The following is a 17,284-nucleotide window of genomic DNA, read 5'->3' as shown; positions in this document are numbered from 1 at the left end:
CTGTTTATTTCTGTATTACAACTTGCTGAAAAGTGTCAACAGTGTTTCTATCATCCTGATTAAGCAGTACAGCAAAATTGTACTTACATGACTTAGACCTTGTTTGTGAAAAACTGTTTTTTTCTGTATTTCATGATTGCAACTTGCTGAAAAGTGTCAACAATGTTCCTTTCATCGAGCTTAAACAGTACAGCAAAATGGTACTTACAGAGTGACTCAAACATGGCTTAGACCTTGTTTTTGAAAAACTGTTTATTTCTGTATTACATGATTGCAACTTGCTGAAAAGTGTCAACAGTGTTCCTATCATCCTGATTAAACAGTACAGCAGAAATGGACTATCAGAGTGCATCAAACATGATTTAGACCTTGTTTGTGAAAAACTGTTTATTTCTGTATTTCATGATTGCAACTTGCTGAAAAGTGTCAACAATGTTCCTTTCATCGAGCTTAAACAGTACAGCAAAATGGTTGGTGCTTTCAGTGACTCAAACATGACTTAGACCTTGTTTTTGAAAAACGGTTTATTTCTGTATTACATGATTGCAACTTGCAACTTGCTGAAAAGTGTCAACAATGTTCCTTTCATCGAGCTTAAACAGTACAGCAAAATGGAACTTACAGAGTGCATCAAACATGACTTAGACCTTGTTTTTGAAAAACTGTTTATTTCTGTATTACATGATTGCAACTTGCTGAAAAGTGTCAACAATGTTCCTTTCATCGAGCTTAAACAGTACAGCAAAATGGAACTTACAGAGTGCATCAAACATGACTTAGACCTTGTTTTTGAAAAACTGTTTATTTCTGTATTACATGATTGCAACTTGCTGAAAAGTGTCAACAATGTTCCGTTCATCGAGTTTAAACAGTACAGCAAAAAATGGAACTTACAGAGTGCATCAAACATTATTTAGACCTTGTTTGTGAAAAAAAAATTCTCTGTATTTTATGATTGCAACTTGCTGAAAAGTGTCAACAATGTTCCTTTCATCGAGCTTAAACAGTACAGCAAAAATGGTACTTACAGAGTGACTCAAACATGGCTTAGACCTTGTTTTTGAAAAACTGTTTATTTCTGTATTACATGATTGCAACTTGCTGAAATTGTGTCAACTGTGTTCCTATCATCCTGATTAAGCAGTACAGCAGAAATGGACTATCAGAGTGCATCAAACATGATTTAGACCTTGTTTGTGAAAAACTGTTTTTTCTGTATTTCATGATTGCAACTTGCTGAAAAGTGTCAACAATGTTCCTTTCATCGAGTTTAAACAGTACAGCAAAAATAGTACTTACAGAGTGCATCAAACATTATTTAGACCTTGTTTGTGAAAAACTGTTTATTTCTGTATTACAACTTGGTGAAAAGTGTCAACAGTGTTTCTATCATCCTGATTAAGCAGTACATCAAAATTGTACTTACATGACTTAGACCTTGTTTGTGAAAAACTGTTTTTTTCTGTATTTCATGATTGCAACTTGCTGAAAAGTGTCAACAATGTTCCTTTCATCGAGCTTAAACAGTACAGCAAAATGGTACTTACAGAGTGACTCAAACATGACTTAGACCTTGTTTTTGAAAAACTGTTTATTTCTGTATTACATGATTGCAACTTGCTGAAAAGTGTCAACAATGTTCCTTTCATCGAGTTTAAACAGTACAGCAAAAATAGTACTTACAGAGTGCATCAAACATTATTTAGACCTTGTTTGTGAAAAACGGTTTATTTCTGTATTACAACTTGCTGAAAAGTGTCAACAGTGTTTCTATCATCGAGCTTAAACAGTACAGCAAAATTGTACTTACATGACTTAGACCTTGTTTGTGAAAAACTGTTTTTTTCTGTATTTCATGATTGCAACTTGCTGAAAAGTGTCAACAATGTTCCTTTCATCGAGCTTAAACAGTACAGCAAAATGGTACTTACAGAGTGACTCAAACATGGCTTAGACCTTGTTTTTCAAAAACTGTTTATTTCTATATTTCATGATTGCAACTTGCGGAAAAGTGTCAACAATGTTCCTTTCATCGAGCTTAAACAGTACAGCAAAATGGTACTTACAGAGTGACTCAAACATGGCTTAGACCTTGTTTTTCAAAAACTGTTTATTTCTGTATTACATGATTGCAACTTGCTGAAAAGTGTCAACAATGTTCCTTTCATCGAGTTTAAACAGTACAGCAAAAATAGTACTTACAGAGTGCATCAAACATTATTTAGACCTTGTTTGTGAAAAACTGTTTATTTCTGTATTACAACTTGCTGAAAAGTGTCAACAGTGTTTCTATCATCCTGATTAAGCAGTACAGCAAAATTGTACTTACATGACTTAGACCTTGTTTGTGAAAAACTGTTTTTTCTGTATTTCATGATTGCAACTTGCTGAAAAGTGTCAACAATGTTCCTTTCATCGAGCTTAAACAGTACAGCAAAATGGTACTTACAGAGTGACTCAAACATGGCTTAGACCTTGTTTTTGAAAAACTGTTTATTTCTGTATTACATGATTGCAACTTGCTGAAAAGTGTCAACAGTGTTCCTATCATCCTGATTAAACAGTACAGCAGAAATGCACTATCAGAGTGCATCAAACATGATTTAGACCTTGTTTGTGAAAAACTGTTTATTTCTGTATTTCATGATTGCAACTTGCTGAAAAGTGTCAACAATGTTCCTTTCATCGAGCTTAAACAGTACAGCAAAATGGTTGGTGCTTTCAGTGACTCAAACATGACTTAGACCTTGTTTTTGAAAAACGGTTTATTTCTGTATTACATGATTGCAACTTGCAACTTGCTGAAAAGTGTCAACAATGTTCCTTTCATCGAGCTTAAACAGTACAGCAAAATGGAACTTACAGAGTGCATCAAACATGACTTAGACCTTGTTTTTGAAAAACTGTTTATTTCTGTATTACATGATTGCAACTTGCTGAAAAGTGTCAACAATGTTCCGTTCATCGAGTTTAAACAGTACAGCAAAAATGGAACTTACAGAGTGCATCAAACATTATTTAGACCTTGTTTGTGAAAAAAAAATTCTCTGTATTTTTTTGATTGCAACTTGCTGAAAAGTGTCAACAATGTTCCTTTCATCGAGCTTAAACAGTACAGCAACAATGGTACTTACAGAGTGACTCAAACATGGCTTAGACCTTGTTTTTGAAAAACTGTTTATTTCTGTATTACATGATTGCAACTTGCTGAAAAGTGTCAACTGTGTTCCTATCATCCTGATTAAGCAGTACAGCAGAAATGGACTATCAGAGTGCATCAAACATGATTTAGACCTTGTTTGTGAAAAACTGTTTTTTTCTGTATTTCATGATTGCAACTTGCTGAAAAGTGTCAACAATGTTCCTTTCATCGAGTTTAAACAGTACAGCAAAAATAGTACTTACAGAGTGCATCAAACATTATTTAGACCTTGTTTGTGAAAAACTGTTTATTTCTGTATTACAACTTGGTGAAAAGTGTCAACAGTGTTTCTATCATCCTGATTAAGCAGTACATCAAAATTGTACTTACATGACTTAGACCTTGTTTGTGAAAAACTGTTTTTTTCTGTATTTCATGATTGCAACTTGCTGAAAAGTGTCAACAATGTTCCTTTCATCGAGCTTAAACAGTACAGCAAAATGGTACTTACAGAGTGACTCAAACATGACTTAGACCTTGTTTTTGAAAAACTGTTTATTTCTGTATTACATGATTGCAACTTGCTGAAAAGTGTCAACAATGTTCCTTTCATCGAGTTTAAACAGTACAGCAAAAATAGTACTTACAGAGTGCATCAAACATTATTTAGACCTTGTTTGTGAAAAACTGTTTATTTCTGTATTACAACTTGCTGAAAAGTGTCAACAGTGTTTCTATCATCGAGCTTAAACAGTACAGCAAAATTGTACTTACATGACTTAGACCTTGTTTGTGAAAAACTGTTTTTTTCTGTATTTCATGATTGCAACTTGCTGAAAAGTGTCAACAATGTTCCTTTCATCGAGCTTAAACAGTACTGCAAAATGGTACTTACAGAGTGACTCAAACATGGCTTAGACCTTGTTTTTCAAAAACTGTTTATTTCTATATTTCATGATTGCAACTTGCGGAAAAGTGTCAACAATGTTCCTTTCATCGAGCTTAAACAGTACAGCAAAATGGTACTTACAGAGTGACTCAAACATGGCTTAGACCTTGTTTTTCAAAAACTGTTTATTTCTGTATTACATGATTGCAACTTGCTGAAAAGTGTCAACAATGTTCCTTTCATCGAGTTTAAACAGTACAGCAAAAATAGTACTTACAGAGTGCATCAAACATTATTTAGACCTTGTTTGTGAAAAACTGTTTATTTCTGTATTACAACTTGCTGAAAAGTGTCAACAGTGTTTCTATCATCCTGATTAAGCAGTACAGCAAAATTGTACTTACATGACTTAGACCTTGTTTGTGAAAAACTGTTTTTTTCTGTATTTCATGATTGCAACTTGCTGAAAAGTGTCAACAATGTTCCTTTCATCGAGCTTAAACAGTACAGCAAAATGGTACTTACAGAGTGACTCAAACATGGCTTAGACCTTGTTTTTGAAAAACTGTTTATTTCTGTATTACATGATTGCAACTTGCTGAAAAGTGTCAACAGTGTTCCTATCATCCTGATTAAACAGTACAGCAGAAATGGACTATCAGAGTGCATCAAACATGATTTAGACCTTGTTTGTGAAAAACTGTTTATTTCTGTATTTCATGATTGCAACTTGCTGAAAAGTGTCAACAATGTTCCTTTCATCGAGCTTAAACAGTACAGCAAAATGGTTGGTGCTTTCAGTGACTCAAACATGACTTAGACCTTGTTTTTGAAAAACTGTTTATTTCTGTATTACATGATTGCAACTTGCAACTTGCTGAAAAGTGTCAACAATGTTCCTTTCATCGAGCTTAAACAGTACAGCAAAATGGAACTTACAGAGTGCATCAAACATGACTTAGACCTTGTTGTTGAAAAACTGTTTATTTCTGTATTACATGATTGCAACTTGCTGAAAAGTGTCAACAATGTTCCTTTCATCGAGTTTAAACAGTACAGCAAAAAATGGAACTTACAGAGTGCATCAAACATGATTTAGACCTTGTTTGTGAAAAAAAAAAATCTCTGTATTTTATGATTGCAACTTGCTGAAAAGTGTCAACAATGTTCCTTTCATTGAGCTTAAACAGTACAGCAAAAATGGTACTTACAGAGTGACTCAAACATGGCTTAGACCTTGTTTTTGAAAAACTGTTTATTTCTGTATTACATGATTGCAACTTGCTGAAAAGTGTCAACTGTGTTCCTATCATCCTGATTAAGCAGTACAGCAGAAATGGACTATCAGAGTGCATCAAACATGATTTAGACCTTGTTTGTGAAAAACTGTTTTTTTCTGTATTTCATGATTGCAACTTGCTGAAAAGTGTCAACAATGTTCCTTTCATCGAGTTTAAACAGTACAGCAAAAATAGTACTTACAGAGTGCATCAAACATTATTTAGACCTTGTTTGTGAAAAACTGTTTATTTCTGTATTACAACTTGGTGAAAAGTGTCAACAGTGTTTCTATCATCCTGATTAAGCAGTACATCAAAATTGTACTTACATGACTTAGACCTTGTTTGTGAAAAACTGTTTTTTTCTGTATTTCATGATTGCAACTTGCTGAAAAGTGTCAACAATGTTCCTTTCATCGAGCTTAAACAGTACAGCAAAATGGTACTTACAGAGTGACTCAAACATGACTTAGACCTTGTTTTTGAAAAACGGTTTTTTTCTGTATTTCATGATTGCAACTTGCTGAAAAGTGTCAACAATGTTCCTTTCATCGAGCTTAAACAGTACAGCAAAATGGTACTTACAGAGTGACTCAAACATGGCTTAGACCTTGTTTTTGAAAAACTGTTTATTTCTGTATTACATGATTGCAACTTGCTGAAAAGTGTCAACAGTGTTCCTATCATCCTGATTAAACAGTACAGCAGAAATGGACTATCAGAGTGCATCAAACATGATTTAGACCTTGTTTGTGAAAAACTGTTTATTTCTGTATTTCATGATTGCAACTTGCTGAAAAGTGTCAACAATGTTCCTTTCATCGAGCTTAAACAGTACAGCAAAATGGTTGGTGCTTTCAGTGACTCAAACATGACTTAGACCTTGTTTTTGAAAAACTGTTTATTTCTGTATTACATGATTGCAACTTGCAACTTGCTGAAAAGTGTCAACAATGTTCCTTTCATCGAGCTTAAACAGTACAGCAAAATGGTACTTACAGAGTGACTCAAACATGGCTTAGACCTTGTTTTTCAAAAACTGTTTATTTCTGTATTACATGATTGCAACTTGCTGAAAAGTGTCAACAATGTTCCTTTCATCGAGTTTAAACAGTACAGCAAAAATAGTACTTACAGAGTGCATCAAACATTATTTAGACCTTGTTTGTGAAAAACTGTTCATTTCTGTATTACAACTTGCTGAAAAGTGTCAACAGTGTTTCTATCATCCTGATTAAGCAGTACAGCAAAATTGTACTTACATGACTTAGACCTTGTTTGTGAAAAACTGTTTTTTTCTGTATTTCATGATTGCAACTTGCTGAAAAGTGTCAACAATGTTCCTTTCATCGAGCTTAAACAGTACAGCAAAATGGTACTTACAGAGTGACTCAAACATGGCTTAGACCTTGTTTTTGAAAAACTGTTTATTTCTGTATTACATGATTGCAACTTGCTGAAAAGTGTCAACAGTGTTCCTATCATCCTGATTAAACAGTACAGCAGAAATGGACTATCAGAGTGCATCAAACATGATTTAGACCTTGTTTGTGAAAAACTGTTTATTTCTGTATTTCATGATTGCAACTTGCTGAAAAGTGTCAACAATGTTCCTTTCATCGAGCTTAAACAGTACAGCAAAATGGTTGGTGCTTTCAGTGACTCAAACATGACTTAGACCTTGTTTTTGAAAAACTGTTTATTTCTGTATTACATGATTGCAACTTGCAACTTGCTGAAAAGTGTCAACAATGTTCCTTTCATCGAGCTTAAACAGTACAGCATAATGGAACTTACAGAGTGCATCAAACATGACTTAGACCTTGTTTTTGAAAAACTGTTTATTTCTGTATTACATGATTGCAACTTGCTGAAAAGTGTCAACAATGTTCCTTTCATCGAGTTTAAACAGTACAGCAAAAAATGGAACTTACAGAGTGCATCAAACATGATTTAGACCTTGTTTGTGATTTTTTTTTTTCTCTGTATTTTATGATTGCAACTTGCTGAAAAGTGTCAACAATGTTCCTTTCATCGAGCTTAAACAGTACAGCAAAATGGTACTTACAGAGTGACTCAAACATGACTTAGACCTTGTTTTTGAAAAACTTCATTTCTGTATTACATGATTGCAACTTGCTGAAAAGTGTCAACAGTGTTCCTTTCTTGGATTAAGCAGTACAGCAAAAATGGTACCTACAGAGTGCATCAAACATGATTTACACCTTGTTTGTGAAAAACTTTATTTCTATATTTCATGATTGCAACTTGCTGAAAAGTGTCAACAATGTTCCTTTCATCGAGCTTAAACAGTACAGCAAAATGGTACTTACAGAGTGACTCAAACATGGCTTAGACCTTGTTTTTCAAAAACTGTTTATTTCTGTATTACATGATTGCAACTTGCTGAAAAGTGTCAACAATGTTCCTTTCATCGAGTTTAAACAGTTCAGCAAAAATGGTACTTACAGAGTGCATCAAACATTATTTAGACCTTGTTTGTGAAAAACTGTTTATTTCTGTATTACAACTTGCTGAAAAGTGTCAACAGTGTTTCTATCATCGAGCTTAAACAGTACAGCAAAATTGTACTTACAGAGTGACTCAAACATGGCTTAGACCTTGTTTTTGAAAAACTGTTTATTTCTGTATTACATGATTGCAACTTGCTGAAAAGTGTCAACAATGTTCCTTTCATCGAGTTTAAACAGTACAGCAAAAAATGGAACTTACAGAGTGCATCAAACATGATTTAGACCTTGTTTGTGATTTTTTTTTTCTTCTCTGTATTTCATGATTGCAACTTGCTGAAAAGTGTCAACAATGTTCCTTTCATCGAGCTTAAACAGTACAGCAAAATGGTACTTACAGAGTGACTCAAACATGACTTAGACCTTGTTTTTGAAAAACTGTTCATTTCTGTATTACATGATTGCAACTTGCTGAAAAGTGTCAACAGTGTTCCTTTCTTGGATTAAGCAGTACAGCAAAAATGGTACCTACAGAGTGCATCAAACATGATTTACACCTTGTTTGTGAAAAACTTTATTTCTATATTTCATGATTGCAACTTGCTGAAAAGTGTCAACAATGTTCCTTTCATCGAGCTTAAACAGTACAGCAAAATGGTACTTACAGAGTGACTCAAACATGGCTTAGACCTTGTTTTTCAAAAACTGTTTATTTCTGTATTACATGATTGCAACTTGCTGAAAAGTGTCAACAATGTTCCTTTCATCGAGTTTAAACAGTTCAGCAAAAATGGTACTTACAGAGTGCATCAAACATTATTTAGACCTTGTTTGTGAAAAACTGTTTATTTCTGTATTACAACTTGCTGAAAAGTGTCAACAGTGTTTCTATCATCGAGCTTAAACAGTACAGCAAAATTGTACTTACATGACTTAGACCTTGTTTTTGAAAAACTGTTTTTTCTGTATTTCATGATTGCAACTTGCTGAAAAGTGTCAACAATGTTCCTTTCATCGAGCTTAAACAGTACAGCAAAATGGTACTTACAGAGTGACTCAAACATGGCTTAGACCTTGTTTTTGAAAAACTGTTTATTTCTGTATTACATGATTGCAACTTGCTGAAAAGTGTCAACAGTGTTCCTATCATCCTGATTAAGCAGTACAGAATAATTGTACTTAGACCTTGTTTTTGAAAAACTATTTATTTCTGTATTACATGATTGCAACTTGCTGAAAAGTGTCAACAATGTTCCTTTCATCGAGCTTAAACAGTACAGCAAAATGGTACTTACAGTGACTCAAACATGACTTAGACCTTGTTTTTGAAAAACTGTTTATTTCTGTATTACATGATTGCAACTTGCTGAAAAGTGTCAACAATGTTCCTTTCATCGAGTTTAAACAGTACAGCAAAAAATGGAACTTACACACTGCATCAAACATGATTTAGACCTTGTTTGTGATTTTTTTTTTCTTCTCTGTATTTCATGATTGCAACTTGCTGAAAAGTGTCAACAATGTTCCTTTCATCGAGCTTAAACAGTACAGCAAAATGGTACTTACAGAGTGACTCAAACATGACTTAGACCTTGTTTTTGAAAAACTGTTCATTTCTGTATTACATGATTGCAACTTGCTGAAAAGTGTCAACAGTGTTCCTTTCTTGGATTAAGCAGTACAGCAAAAATGGTACCTACAGAGTGCATCAAACATGATTTACACCTTGTTTGTGAAAAACTTTATTTCTATATTTCATGATTGCAACTTGCTGAAAAGTGTCAACAATGTTCCTTTCATCGAGCTTAAACAGTACAGCAAAATGGTACTTACAGAGTGACTCAAACATGGCTTAGACCTTGTTTTTGAAAAACTGTTTATTTCTGTATTACATGATTGCAACTTGCTGAAAAGTGTCAACAGTGTTCCTATCATCCTGATTAAGCAGTACAGAATAATTGTACTTAGACCTTGTTTTTGAAAAACTATTTATTTCTGTATTACATGATTGCAACTTGCTGAAAAGTGTCAACAATGTTCCTTTCATCGAGCTTAAACAGTACAGCAAAATGGTACTTACAGTGACTCAAACATGACTTAGACCTTGTTTTTGAAAAACTGTTTATTTCTGTATTACATGATTGCAACTTGCTGAAAAGTGTCAACAATGTTCCTTTCATCGAGTTTAAACAGTACAGCAAAAAATGGAACTTACACACTGCATCAAACATGATTTAGACCTTGTTTGTGATTTTTTTTTCTTCTCTGTATTTCATGATTGCAACTTGCTGAAAAGTGTCAACAATGTTCCTTTCATCGAGCTTAAACAGTACAGCAAAATGGTACTTACAGAGTGACTCAAACATGACTTAGACCTTGTTTTTGAAAAACTGTTCATTTCTGTATTACATGATTGCAACTTGCTGAAAAGTGTCAACAGTGTTCCTTTCTTGGATTAAGCAGTACAGCAAAAATGGTACCTACAGAGTGCATCAAACATGATTTACACCTTGTTTGTGAAAAACTTTATTTCTATATTTCATGATTGCAACTTGCTGAAAAGTGTCAACAATGTTCCTTTCATCGAGCTTAAACAGTACAGCAAAATGGTACTTACAGAGTGACTCAAACATGGCTTAGACCTTGTTTTTCAAAAACTGTTTATTTCTGTATTACATGATTGCAACTTGCTGAAAAGTGTCAACAATGTTCCTTTCATCGAGTTTAAACAATTCAGCAAAAATGGTACTTACAGAGTGCATCAAACATTATTTAGACCTTGTTTGTGAAAAACTGTTTATTTCTGTATTACAACTTGCTGAAAAGTGTCAACAGTGTTTCTATCATCGAGCTTAAACAGTACAGCAAAATTGTACTTACAGAGTGACTCAAACATGACTTAGACCTTGTTTTTGAAAAACTGTTTTTTTCTGTATTTCATGATTGCAACTTGCTGAAAAGTGTCAACAATGTTCCTTTCATCGAGCTTAAACAGTACAGCAAAATGGTACTTACAGAGTGACTCAAACATGGCTTAGACCTTGTTTTTGAAAAACTGTTTATTTCTGTATTACATGATTGCAACTTGCTGAAAAGTGTCAACAGTGTTCCTGTCATCCTGATTAAACAGTACAGCAGAAATGGACTATCAGAGTGCATCAAACATGATTTAGACCTTGTTTGTGAAAAACTGTTTATTTCTGTAATTCATGATTGCAACTTGCTGAAAAGTGTCAACAGTGTTTCTATCATCCTGATTAAGCAGTACAGCAAAATTGTACTTACATGACTTAGACCTTGTTTGTGAAAAACTGTTTTTTTCTGTATTTCATGATTGCAACTTGCTGAAAAGTGTCAACAATGTTCCTTTCATCGAGCTTAAACAGTACAGCAAAATGGTACTTACAGAGTGACTCAAACATGACTTAGACCTTGTTTTTGAAAAACTGTTTATTTCTGTATTACATGATTGCAACTTGCTGAAAAGTGTCAACAGTGTTCCTATCATCCTGATTAAACAGTACAGCAGAAATGGACAATCAGAATGCATCAAACATGATTTAGACCTTGTTTGTGAAAAACTGTTTATTTCTGTATTTCATGATTGCAACTTGCTGAAAAGTGTCAACAATGTTCCATTCATCGAGCTTAAACAGTACAGCAAAATGGTTGGTGCTTTCAGTGACTCAAACATGACTTAGACCTTGTTTTTAAAAAAAAACTGTTTATTTCTGTATTACATGATTGCAACTTGCAACTTGCTGAAAAGTGTCAACAATGTTCCTTTCATCGAGCTTCAACAGTACAGCAAAATGGAACTTACAGAGTGCATCAAACATGACTTAGACCTTGTTTTTGAAAAACTGTTTATTTCTCTATTACATGATTGCAACTTGCTGAAAAGTGTCAACAATGTTCCTTTCATCGAGTTTAAACAGTACAGCAAAAAATGGAACTTACAGAGTGCATCAAACATGATTTAGACATTGTTTGTGATTTTTTTTTTTTCTCTGTATTTTATGATTGCAACTTTCTGAAAAGTGTCAACAATGTTCCTTTCATCGAGCTTAAACAGTACAGCAAAATGGTACTTACAGAGTGACTCAAACATGACTTAGACCTTGTTTTTTAAAAACTGTTCATTTCTGTATTACATGATTGCAACTTGCTGAAAAGTGTCAACAGTGTTCCTTTCTTGGATTAAGCAGTACAGCAAAAATGGTACCTACAGAGTGCATCAAACATGATTTACACCTTGTTTGTGAAAAACTTTATTTCTATATTTCATGATTGCAACTTGCTGAAAAGTGTCAACAATGTTCCTTTCATCGAGCTTAAACAGTACAGCAAAATGGTACTTACAGAGTGACTCAAACATGGCTTAGACCTTGTTTTTCAAAAACTGTTTATTTCTGTATTACATGATTGCAACTTGCTGAAAAGTGTCAACAATGTTCCTTTCATCGAGTTTAAACAGTTCAGCAAAAATGGTACTTACAGAGTGCATCAAACATTATTTAGACCTTGTTTGTGAAAAACTGTTTATTTCTGTATTACAACTTGCTGAAAAGTGTCAACAGTGTTTCTATCATCGAGCTTAAACAGTACAGCAAAATTGTACTTGCAGAGTGACTCAAACATGGCTTAGACCTTGTTTTTGAAAAACTGTTTATTTCTGTATTACATGATTGCAACTTGCTGAAAAGTGTCAACAATGTTCCTTTCATCGAGTTTAAACAGTACAGCAAAAAATGGAACTTACAGAGTGCATCAAACATGATTTAGACCTTGTTTGTGATTTTTTTTCTTCTCTGTATTTCATGATTGCAACTTGCTGAAAAGTGTCAACAATGTTCCTTTCATCGAGCTTAAACAGTACAGCAAAATGGTACTTACAGAGTGACTCAAACATGACTTAGACCTTGTTTTTGAAAAACTGTTCATTTCTGTATTACATGATTGCAACTTGCTGAAAAGTGTCAACAGTGTTCCTTTCTTGGATTAAGCAGTACAGCAAAAATGGTACCTACAGAGTGCATCAAACATGATTTACACCTTGTTTGTGAAAAACTTTATTTCTATATTTCATGATTGCAACTTGCTGAAAAGTGTCAACAATGTTCCTTTCATCGAGCTTAAACAGTACAGCAAAATGGTACTTACAGAGTGACTCAAACATGGCTTAGACCTTGTTTTTCAAAAACTGTTTATTTCTGTATTACATGATTGCAACTTGCTGAAAAGTGTCAACAATGTTCCTTTCATCGAGTTTAAACAGTTCAGCAAAAATGGTACTTACAGAGTGCATCAAACATTATTTAGACCTTGTTTGTGAAAAACTGTTTATTTCTGTATTACAACTTGCTGAAAAGTGTCAACAGTGTTTCTATCATCGAGCTTAACCTCTATGGGACCGGCGGGACGAATTCGTCCCACCTACGTAACATCCACTGCCAGCCTGTGGCGCGATTTTCAAAATCTTCAAAATCCTATTACTTCAATTTCTCAAACATATGACTATTTTACAGCCATTTAAAGATAAGACTCTCGTTAATCTAACCACACTGTCCGATTTCAAAAAGGCTTTACAACGAAAGCAAAACATTAGATTATGTCAGCAGAGTACCAAGCCAGAAATAATCAGACACCCATTTTTCAAGCCAGCATATAATGTCACCAAAACCCAGAAGACAGCTAAATGCAGCACTCACCTTTGATGATCTTCATCAGATGACAACCCTAGGACATTATGTTATACAATACATGCATGTTTTGTTCAATCAAGTTCATATTTATATCAAAAACCAGCTTTTTACATTAGCATGTGACGTTCAGAACTAGCATACCCCCCGCAAACTTACGGGAATTCGCTAACATTTTACTAAATTACTCACGATAAACGTTCACAAAAAGCATAACAATTATTTTAAGAATTATAGATACAGACCTCCTCTATGCACTCGATATGTCCGATTTTAAAATAGCTTTTGGTGAAAGCACATTTTGCAATATTCTAAGTATATAGCCCAGGCATCACGGGCTCGCTATTTAGACATCCGGCAAGTTTAGCACTCACCATAATCATATTTACTATTATAAAAATGTCATTACCTTTTGTTGTCTTCGTCAGAATGCACACCCAGGACGTCTACTTCAATAACAAATGTTGGTTTGGTCCAAAATAATCCATCGTTATATCCGAATAGCGGCGTTTTGTTCGATGCGTTCCAGACACTATCCGAAATAGTAAAGAAGTGTCGCGCTTGGCGCAATTCCTGACAATAAAATTCAAAGTATTCAATTGCCGTACGTCGAAGCATGTCAACCGCTGTTTAAAATCAATTTTTACGTCATTTTTCTCGTAGAAAAGCGGTAAAATTCCGACAGGGAATCTCCTTTTCGGCAAACAGAGGAAAAAATCCCAAAGGCGGGGGCGGTCGGGGTCACGCGCATAAGCTAGTGTCTCTTGATGGGCCACTTGAGAAAGGCGATAATGTGTTTCAGCCTGGGGCTGGAATGACGACATTCTCTTTTTTCCCGGGCTATGAGAGCCTATGGACGACGTGGGAAGTGTCACGTTAGAGCAGAGATCCTTAGTAAATGATAGAGATGGCAAAGAAGTTCCAGAAATGGTCAGACAGGCCACTTCCTGTAAAGGAATCTCTCAGGTTTTGACCTGCCATTTGAGTTCTGTTATACTCACAGACACCATTCAAACAGTTTTAGAAAATTTAGGGTGTTTTCTATCCATATGTAATAAGTATATGCATATTCTAGTTACTGAGTAGGAGTGGTAACCAGATTAAATCGGGTATGTTTTTTATCCAGCCGTGTCAATGCTGCCCCCTAGCCCTAACAGGTTAAACAGTACAGCAAAATTGTACTTACATGACTTAGACCTTGTTTTTGAAAAACTGTTTTTTTCTGTATTTCATGATTGCAACTTGCTGAAAAGTGTCAACAATGTTCCTTTCATCGAGCTTAAACAGTACAGCAAAATGGTACTTACAGAGTGACTCAAACATGGCTTAGACCTTGTTTTTGAAAAACTGTTTATTTCTGTATTACATGATTGCAACTTGCTGAAAAGTGTCAACAGTGTTCCTATCATCCTGATTAAGCAGTACAGAATAATTGTACTTAGACCTTGTTTTTGAAAAACTATTTATTTCTGTATTACATGATTGCAACTTGCTGAAAAGTGTCAACAATGTTCCTTTCATCGAGCTTAAACAGTACAGCAAAATGGTACTTACAGTGACTCAAACATGACTTAGACCTTGTTTTTGAAAAACTGTTTATTTCTGTATTACATGATTGCAACTTGCTGAAAAGTGTCAACAATGTTCCTTTCATCGAGTTTAAACAGTACAGCAAAAATGGAACTTACACACTGCATCAAACATGATTTAGACCTTGTTTGTGATTTTTTTTTCTTCTCTGTATTTCATGATTGCAACTTGCTGAAAAGTGTCAACAATGTTCCTTTCATCGAGCTTAAACAGTACAGCAAAATGGTACTTACAGAGTGACTCAAACATGGCTTAGACCTTGTTTTTCAAAAACTGTTTATTTCTGTATTACATGATTGCAACTTGCTGAAAAGTGTCAACAATGTTCCTTTCATCGAGTTTAAACAATTCAGCAAAAATGGTACTTACAGAGTGCATCAAACATTATTTAGACCTTGTTTGTGAAAAACTGTTTATTTCTGTATTACAACTTGCTGAAAAGTGTCAACAGTGTTTCTATCATCGAGCTTAAACAGTACAGCAAAATTGTACTTACAGAGTGACTCAAACATGACTTAGACCTTGTTTTTGAAAAACTGTTTTTTTCTGTATTTCATGATTGCAACTTGCTGAAAAGTGTCAACAATGTTCCTTTCATCGAGCTTAAACAGTACAGCAAAATGGTACTTACAGAGTGACTCAAACATGGCTTAGACCTTGTTTTTGAAAAACTGTTTATTTCTGTATTACATGATTGCAACTTGCTGAAAAGTGTCAACAGTGTTCCTATCATCCTGATTAAGCAGTACAGCAGAAATGGACTATCAGAGTGCATCAAACATGATTTAGACCTTGTTTGTGAAAAACGGTTTTTTTCTGTATTTCATGATTGCAACTTGTTGAAAAGTGTCAACAATGTTCCTTTCATCGAGCTTAAACAGTACAGCAAAATGGTACTTACAGAGTGACTCAAACATGACTTAGACCTTGTTTTTGAAAAACTGTTTATTTCTGTATTACATGATTGCAACTTGCTGAAAAGTGTCAACAGTGTTCCTATCATCCTGATTAAACAGTACAGCAGAAATGGACTATCAGAGTGCATCAAACATGATTTAGACCTTGTTTGTGAAAAACTGTTTATTTCTGTATTTCATGATTGCAACTTGCTGAAAAGTGTCAACAATGTTCCTTTCATCGAGCTTAAACATTACAGCAAAATGGAACTTACAGAGTGCATCAAACATGACTTAGACCTTGTTTTTGAAAAACTGTTTATTTCTGTATTACATGATTGCAACTTGCTGAAAAGTATCAACAATGTTCCTTTCATCGAGTTTAAACAGTACAGCAAAAAATGGAACTTACAGAGTGCATCAAACATGATTTAGACCTTGTTTGTGAATTTTTTTTTTCTCTGTATTTTATGATTGCAACTTGCTGAAAAGTGTCAACAATGTTCCTTTCATCGAGCTTAAACAGTACAGCAAAATGGTACTTACAGAGTGACTCAAACATGACTTAGACCTTGTTTTTGAAAAACTGTTTATTTCTGTATTACATGATTGCAACTTGCTGAAAAGTGTCAACAGTGTTCCTATCATCCTGATTAAGCAGTACAGAATAATTGTACTTAGACCTTGTTTTTGAAAAACTGTTTATTTCTGTATTACATGATTGCAACTTGCTGAAAAGTGTCAACAATGTTCCTTTCATCGAGCTTAAACAGTACAGCAAAATGGTACTTACAGAGTGACTCAAACATGACTTAGACCTTGTTTTTGAAAAACTGTTTATTTCTGTATTACATGATTGCAACTTGCTGAAAAGTGTCAACAATGTTCCTTTCATCGAGTTTAAACAGTACAGCAAAAATAGTACTTACAGAGTGCATCAAACATTATTTAGACCTTGTTTGTGAAAAACTGTTTATTTCTGTATTACAACTTGCTGAAAAGTGTCAACAGTGTTTCTATCATCCTGATTAAGCAGTACAGCAAAATTGTACTTACATGACTTAGACCTTGTTTGTGAAAAACTGTTTTTTTCTGTATTTCATGATTGCAACTTGCTGAAAAGTGTCAACAATGTTCCTTTCATCGAGCTTAAACAGTACAGCAAAATTGTACTTACAGAGTGACTCAAACATGGCTTAGACCTTGTTTTTGAAAAACTGTTTATTTCTGTATTACATGATTGCAACTTGCTGAAAAGTGTCAACAATGTTCCTTTCATCGAGTTTAAACAGTTCAGCAAAAATGGTACTTACA

Source organism: Salmo salar, chromosome ssa07, assembly GCF_905237065.1.
Source record: "Salmo salar chromosome ssa07, Ssal_v3.1, whole genome shotgun sequence".
NCBI classification, from domain to species: domain Eukaryota; kingdom Metazoa; phylum Chordata; class Actinopteri; order Salmoniformes; family Salmonidae; genus Salmo; species Salmo salar.
The sequence above is the reverse complement of the archived record's forward strand: the minus strand, read 5'-3'. Positions refer to the sequence as shown.